Raw genomic sequence first — 8,760 nt, 5'->3', positions numbered from 1 at the left:
CCCCCCCCCCCCCCCCCGCCAGTATAAATTAGTTCCAATGTTTAAAAATTGAGCATTCTCACACTTTAATAATCTGAAGTCCATGCTCCATCTCAGAAAACTGGAAGCTCCAGCAATACTGTCCCGTGCTAGGGAGGGGCTGGACTGGAGAAGCAGCATGGCTTTGTTAACAAGGCAACAGCAGGGGCTGCAGGTTATCCTCTGAAAGCGGGGCGGCCTCTCTCACTCACTTTACCTGCCAGGCCAGGTGGGCCCTTGGGCTGGGGAGTCCTGCCCTGGGCATTTGCTATTCCTCTGCACATGCCTCAGGTCAGGTCTCAGTCAAATTAGTCACATAAAGGTGATAAGGTTTGATACTGATTGAGGTGATGCTATCTTTGGGAGATTTGCATTCTAATGGGATTTAAGGGAAAGACTGTCCTAATCCTATCACTCCCTGACCGCGAAAAATCCCAGTAATTATGTGAGAACTTTTTTGCATTCTTGGCCAGGGACTAATGGTAGAATTGTGTTGCTTTTGCCTCCAAACTATTTCGTATTCAGTCTGTTTCTATCCATCACCACTTTTGAGATGGTGAAGGCTGAATCAAGAGTTCAGTTTTGGAGATACTTATTGGAGTTGAAGGTATTAATTTGAGAGTCATTAGCTAGTAGATGGGGCTCAAAATCATGAGATTAGATGAGACCACACTAGGGAGAGGATGGTTTAGAGCCATATAGAACTGAGCTTGAATCTTTTTTCACCACTTAGGAACTTGGGCCAATTATGCAGCCAGTTCATGCCTCAGTGTCCTCATCTGTAAAATGGGGTAATAATAATACCCACTGCATAGAGTTCTCAGGAAGAATTAATGTGATAATGCAGGTAAAGGATGTGGACTATAAATAATAAAATGCAGTCACTTACATCAAAGGGATCTACCCTGGAGCCAGGAAGGCAGTAGGGAGGGGGAACTTAACACACCTCCACCCAGATATAATATAAACTTTTGACCCAGTCATCCACAGGCCACCTAGAACTCATTTTCTTTACTCCTTAGAAACTGCAGCTCAGCAAGCAATCTGCTGCCGACAAGTAACTGAATGTCTGCTGGCACGCATTGTACTTCTGTAAAACAACCTATGTAACTTCTCTGAATGTCTCTGTCTGTTGTCTTTACAAACCCCTGCTATTCTCTATTTCCCTTGGAGCACATTTGAGTTGCTACTGGAATTGGTGCACCTCCCAAACTGCAATTCTTATTTTTTTTAATTTTATTTATTTGTTTGTTTATTTATTTATTTATTTTTGGCTGTGTTGGGTCTTCGTTGCTGCATGAGGGCTTTCTCTAGTTGCAGTGAACGGGAGCTACTCTTCATTGCGGTGCGGTGGCTTCTCTTGTTGCGGATCATGGGCTCTAGGCACTCAGGCTTCAGTAGTTGTGGCACTCGGGCTCAGTAGCTGGGGCTCGCGGGTTCTGGAGTGCAGGATCTGTAGTTGTGGCACTCAGGCTTAGTTGGTCCGTGGCATGTGGGATCTTCCCAGACCAGGGCTCGAACCCGTGTCCCCTGCATTGACAGGCGGATTCTTAATCACTGTGCTACCAGGGAGGCCCCCAAACTGCAATTTTTACGACCCTAAAAAAACTCTTGTTTGCAGCCTTCTGTGGGTTTTTTTTGGTCGACAAGGACTAGCATAGCACCTGGCCCGTAGTCCAGCTCTCAGTAAACACAGGCTGTGTTATCACTACAATGAGGACACTGATTCAGAGAAATCGGTGGCTTATTCTAAGTCATCCAATGAATAGATGGAAAATCCTCGGCTCAGAGGATGGGCTTACCCCTTCTCACAGCAGCCCTGTCCCTGTGGATCCCAGCTCACTGTCCGTAGCTCAGTTTGGGCACTGGGATTCCAGGACCTGTCCCTAAGTCCTTGTCAATAGCAGCTTCAGGGGACTTGCTGGTGGGCTCTCTGTGCTATGATGCTGGATTAAAGAGCTCTAGTCCCCACCTTTAGGGGCAAGAATCCACTGGTAGCTGTTGATTTTCATACCAAAAAAAAAAGAAAAAAGCCAAAAGATACTGATTTTCATGCCAAATGCCAAAATTGGGAGGTAGGGCTCTAGTTCTCACAGGTGCTAATTTCTTTGGATTGTGGGCCAAAGGCTGTCCTTGAAGTCACCAAACGCTGAGGGAACCAGAGTGAAACTTGCATTCAGCCAGGAGACGGACGACCCAAATTCCATTACATTTAGCAGATTCCTGTATTCATGGGATCTTTCCTCTTTTCCCATCTGTAGAACAGTCATATTCACACTGAGTAGATATTTGGCCTTTTAGGAGTGAAAGCTTTAAAGAAAAGATTGCATATGGGGTTTTAGGAACAATCCACAAACTTTGTGGAGAAGCAAGAATGTAGATGATTGTGGGTGAAATCATTGTTGAGGACTTTCTGATGCAAATACTAAAATTCAGAAGCCCAAAAATGGGATGATCTGCTTGTTTCAACATAGAGCTGATCTGGGAGGTATCTGTGGGCCTTTTGAAGGATGTGATGATTTCAATCATTCTGTAAAGACTGGGTAGACTTCTGGTGGGGCTGAAGACCCATGTCCAATTACCTACTATTTCTAGAGCAGTGGTTCTCAAAGTATGGCCTTTGGACCAGCAGTATCAGCATCACCTGGGAACTTCCTGAGAGGCAAATTTACCCCAGAACTATTGAATCAGCAACTCTAGAGTTCAGACTCAGCAATCTGCGTTTTAACAAAACTTCCAGGTGATTTTGATGCAGCTCAAGTTTGAGAATTACTGTTCTTGAGTATAACTAACTGCAAATCTGAATAAGCCTCTAAGAACACTGGAACCCAGGGCGGTAAGGAGTGTGCTGGAAACGGGGTGAGAGGCAGAGGGAAGAGGTGAAGGACTGGCAGCTTGGTGTGTAAATCTGTAAGTAGGTAATGTAGGGGGTGGCCGGGAAAGGAGAACCAGGCATGACTTTCTTGACATAAGAGAAGCCATTTTGGGATCTAAGCCCGGCCACAGTGCTTGCCCTTGAACAGGTCTCAATAATTAATGATCTTAAGGGAACAAAAGAACAAAAAAAAGAACAAAAAGAACAAAAGAACAAAAAGATAACAAATCAGGTATAAAGGCTCCCAGTTCTACTTCAATGGTAAAGATTAGTCTGTAGCTCAATCACCAGATCTACTGGAACCTAAGGGATGATGATGTTGACATTTTCTGACCCTCGTGACTTCAATCAGCTAAAGCTTAGACTCTGTTGACCTTTGCCCCAATTCTATGCTGAATTCTCCTCTGCTCAAGCCCTTCATGGATATGCATACACCACCCAAGCCCCTCATGAATATGCCTGTACCCTTACCTTAAAACTTCCCCAAGTTTGCTGTTTGGGGGAGAAACTGCTTTGGGAAAGATCCCAGGTGTTCTCCTTATTTGCTGCAGGTAATAAATCCTTCCTTCTCCTGATCTTTGGCTTTGTTGTGTCTTTTGGCTCAATACCCACCAAGAGGCAAACCCAGTTTTTGGGTAACAAATCCACAGATTATAGCATTTCTCCAAGTATAATTATCCAGTCTGAACTGGGAGTCAGCCTGTTACCAAATACAAGTCCATGTGTCCAATGCACAGTGAAGCCAAACAAACCAAAATGTCAGAGTTTGGAGCAGAAAAATGTTTATTGCAGGGCCGTGTGAAGAGAATGTGTGGCTCATACCCCCCAAAACCCTGAACTCCCCGAAGGGTTTCAGCAAAGCATTTTGAGGGCCAGGTGAGGGAGGGGGGATTGTAGGGTGTGTGATCAACTCCTGCATAATTCTCTGATTGGCTGATTTTGAGGTAACAGGGCAGTGTCACAGGGGTTAACATTATCAATCCTTAGGTGCCAGTAGGTCGGGGGGGGCTCTGTGCTCATGATCATCAAGCAGTTAATTTCTTCCTCTTGGTGGTTTTTAGGATCTGAAAAACTCAGGAAATATAGCAAATACTATAATCTGGGTACTTCAGAGAAGAGCTACAACAGAGGATATGCGGGGAAGGGTCTGTCCAAGGAAAATCCCATAGTGTCCTGCTTGGTTACAAGCCTTGTTCCACCTGTACTGGAGCATATTTATGGTTAAATTTTATCAGAATTTGAAATTTCTCATGACTCAGTTGGTTCCCAAAGCTACCCACATTCTATCTGGCCCTCCTCCTTTCCAGAGGTGAACACATAGCTGTCTGTGATTGGTTTTCAAGAACCTCCTGCAGAGAGATATGAGCCTCCCCTTTTTCCTTCCTCATGTGCATGCAGATTGTATTTTAACAAGGATGATTCAGATTCCCAGCATTTGGCCTCCTCCCCTCACCTCTGCTTCCCCACACTGTAACCTGCATGCTAGACAGAGCCCAAAGGGAGCACATTAAAAGCATGGAAAAGTGATGCCATAAAGGCGAGCAGGAGTCCCAAACAATCTCATCTTGCGTGTAATTGACACATTATACAATCTTAATAAAAAATTGCAGACATCTAATTGCCTTTATGGCCAAACACGATGAGTCCAGACCCCTGAGACCCTTCAATATATTCCAAAGCCATAATGCCTAAATCTAGGACTGCAGTATAACTCAGTAGTGGTAGAACATAATCAGAAAAAAATTCAGCTTCTGACATAGAGAGTTGTTAGGAGAGAGGAGCCTGTCTTAATCTGTAGGAAACAAGTTGAATTACTTGGCTGGGAATCTCTGCAGGATTGCATCCTGGGCTGTTGGTGCTCTGAAGGCTGCTTACTGGGAAGAAATTTGACTCTCCTTGAGCATTTCTGTCTGGAGGAGGGAGCCAGCTTGGCCCGTGTGCAGAGCAGCTGCAAGTGTCAGGAGACAATGTCCCCAGAAGTAACACTCAACCAATGACAGATGGGGAATCAGTAGATAAATACACACCGTGTCCTCACTGCTTGGTTGGGACAGCTCTGAGGAGGGTCCTGCTCTACCCCCCAGGACACCTCAGTAGAAGTGAGCTCCATTTGTTATGGAATCGGGTCCCACTGCTTGCCCCTTACAAAATCAATACTCACAGATGATGGTAGAGAGGAAAGTTGCCTTTAATCAGAAAGCCAGTAATCTGGGGAGATGGTGGACACAGGGTCCCCCAAAACCACCTCTGAAGATTCTGTTCAGCCATGAAAGCTTCTAAAGGTAAACAGGGATGTAATCTCAGTTACTCATTGAGATAGAGGGTCAGAGTCATCACTAACCCTCACTGTGTGCAGGCTTGTTGTCTTTCTTTAGATACTATCATCTTCACACAGTTTGTTCATGAGTTTACTGAAGGGGAAGCTGGGGAAGAGATCAGGTCATCTGTTGTTACTTATTCTTCATTTTGACTTCTTTGTTCTACAGAAAGAACCAACAAGTTAGGCAAAGTACTGTGTGGTCAAAAGATTTGAAAGGGGGCTTCCCTGGTGGCGCAGTGGTTGGGAGTCCGCCTGCCGATGCAGGGGATGTGGGTTCGTGCCCCGGTCCGGGAGGATCCCACGTGCCACGGGGCGGCTGGGCCCGTGAGCCATGGCCGCAGAGCCTGCGCGTCCGGAGCCTGTGCTCCGCAACGGGAGAGGCCACAACAGTGAGAGGCCCGCGTACCACAAAAGAAAAAAAAAAAGATTTGAAAGGTGTGCTTCAGCCAGAGATGAGTAGATCATGGGGGTGCCTGGCTTAAGGTTAGTGTCAAGAGAAAAGGGGCCTCCTGCAGAGAACTCTTTCCTGCAAAGTGATCTTTCCTGCCAAAAGCTGCTTACAAATCCCCACTTCTCAGAACATCATTTCTTTTCTATGGGATCATGGGTTAAGTTCCATCTTCTGTAACTTCATGATGACACAAGGTGCCATGTTCTTAGAGTGGAAGATGTTGACATGGGTCTGTAGCATCTCTTTGCTGACAGTTGTAGTTGCCCATTTTCATACATGGGCAGAACAAACTACAATTGGTTGGATGCCCACAAAGATATAGATTATTATGAGCAATAGTGTTAATCCCACTCTCCTAAGGCCATTTCTTAGAATTGTACTAGCCATACATTCAGTACTGCTCAAGATGGAGCAGTTTATGTCATGGCTGCAGTCTGTTCATCATGCAGTTAGCTTTTTCCCTCTGGTGGCAGTTACAGTATCTGTAAGACAACTCGGGAATATTCATCAGTCACTGAGTCTGTGACTCCATTGTCCTAATCATTAGCTGCTTTAGCCTGCTCTTTGTGACTCAGAGTGGTCTGGGAGACTTCAGCTCCTCTATAAACATGGAGGGGCCTTTTCACTTGTGGGTGTGGGCACGGGTCCTGCTCTGTTTCACAGTCACGTACCATGGGAGCTGGCTTCATCACACACCCTCTGTCACATTGTTCTCTTCCCAGGCCACCTTTTTTACATCTTTGCTGGAGTTTTCTCAAATCAGGTCTCAAACTACTGATCCTTAAAACCTTGTCTTGGGCTCTGCTCCTGGGGGAAGCCAGATGAAAAATACTTTAGGTGGGATGCCCAATAAGGGAAAGGGACAGCTTTCATTCTTAACAGCAGAAAGCAAGCCATTTACATTCAGGTAAATGGTATTAATGAGTTCAGTCATCCATTTGTTACCACACATTAATTAGGTACCTACTGTCTACCTGAAGCCAAGGGTATATCTAGAGAGGTTGGGGCATGATTGTAAGAGGCCTGGGATACCAACCTAATGTATTTGAACCTTCTTGTATCAAGAGGAGGGAGCTATTGAAGAGTTTTGAACAAGAGGGTGATAGAGTCAGAGCTGGACAATGGGAAGCTTAATCTGGCTCCATAGTGTGAACTGGAGCTTAAGACTGGGCTAAGGAGGCATATTATAACTGCTGGAATATTTTTAGTGCATGTGTGATGAGGAAACCCAGCCTCTATGCATCAGCACTGAACTGAATCTCGGAGACAGAGTTCTGGGTGAGGCAGAAAAGAATAGCTTTATTGCTTTGACAGGCAAAGGGGGCCACAGTAGGTTAATGCCCTCAAAACTGTGTGTCCCAACCTGGGGTGGGAGTGGGGGGTTGTGAGGAGTCTTACAGTCAATGGGCAGAGTTGCTGATAGGGATCAGGGTGCGTGCAGGGACTGCATTCCTTCAATCTAGAGATCATCTGGCATCAGGTGGTCTCATGATGGGTTTCTGTGGTTCTCAAGGCTATTGAACTGTGACCTTCTCTCTGGAATAAAGAATGCTCCATCGAGTACTTATCATCTTCCATTTGGTGGGGGTTTTAGTTCTGCTCAAAGATAGTGTGATGTGTATCCCTTGAGGGGGAACCAGGACCCTGCCACAAGGTTGAACTATTGTTTCTTGACTGCTCCTCCCTTGTCTCTGCATCCCCTCCCTTCCCTAATTAGCAACTGTTTGAATCTATCCTCTGGACCTCAGAGAAGGTCAAGGAAGCTGAATGAAACCTATTTCCTACAAATAAGAAACAGGGGACATGGAAAGACTTTTGTGCCCAGGAGCCCCACAGGATCCTGCTTGGTTTCATGTGCTGAAAAATACTTCTCAAAAAGTTGCATACATGACTTCATAAAAATATAAAATGAACATGTCAAAGATTTTATTCCACTCATTAGGGAACCAGTAAAATATTAAAACTAATTCAAATGAGAATTTGAAGAACAGAGCTTTACAAGAGTCAGACAAAAGAAAATGTTGAAATGAGTTTGTTCAGAGATGCAGAATTGGTTAATATTATACAGTAACTTTGAAGGTTATCATTTTTACAGATGGAAATCAATTGTCTTACTACCAGACAAAATCAGCATTTGTCAGGCAGCCACTGAAATGCTTTCGGGCAAAAATTATTTGCACTGCCGTCAGTTTTCTGTAAGTTTGCCTCTACCCCTACAGAGCTATAAAATAGCCTGGTCCATAGAAAGCCAGTCAGAGGAGCACTCCCAGCATTACTCTGAAAGAATGCCCAATAATCTCCTTGGCCTATTTTCAAGTTTAGGATAATTTTTCTTGACAGTCTCCTCTACTGGGATCGTAAGTAATCTGCAAAGTTTAAGAGGTGCAGGGAGAGTGTTAAGTAACCCTAAAGGCTTCCTCAAGTTTGCTTTTCAAATCTAGAGCCATATAGTATTGGGCAACTATATGGATTAGGAATCTCAAATTGGACTTTATAAAGTCTCTATTATTTTCTTTCCTAGGCTTGAGGAACAAAACCCAAGAAACTATGTCCACCAGATTTAACATAGAGAACCTATCAATTTGGTAAATTCCTCTCTTCTTGAGGTCCTCTCAATTTTCAACTTTCTCAGCTTCGTGGCCTCCCAGGAAGTGACCTTCCTTTCTGTCTGTGAGGCTGGGACCTGTCAGCCAGGCAGCAGGCCAGTTTTCCTAGGAGAACTTTGTGGGCCTTGGCTCACTTACAAAGTTAAACCCTTAATAGAATGTTTATTGTATGTGACTGGGTCTAGGAATGGCTTTTAGTATACTGATGTGATAATTCTTTAATATTTCTCAGTGCACAGGAAAACCTGACATGCCTTGAAATCTTCCAGTTTCTACGTCTGTGAAAGAAACTGGATAATTTTCTATTTTGACAATAGTTCTAAAAATTTACATAACTTTATTAACAATGAGCAGTAAAAATAAAAGAAAATTTAAAAACTATTAATAACAATGATAATAATAATACATTTCAATCAACCATGATAAAGAAGAGAATAAACTAATGGTGGGGTCAGGACACACTACTGCAAAATACGTCACCTTGGCACAT

This window comes from Lipotes vexillifer, unplaced genomic scaffold (assembly GCF_000442215.2).
Source record: "Lipotes vexillifer unplaced genomic scaffold, Lipotes_vexillifer_v1.1 scaffold304, whole genome shotgun sequence".
Lineage (NCBI taxonomy): Eukaryota > Metazoa > Chordata > Mammalia > Artiodactyla > Lipotidae > Lipotes > Lipotes vexillifer.
This window is presented reverse-complemented; position numbering follows the sequence as displayed.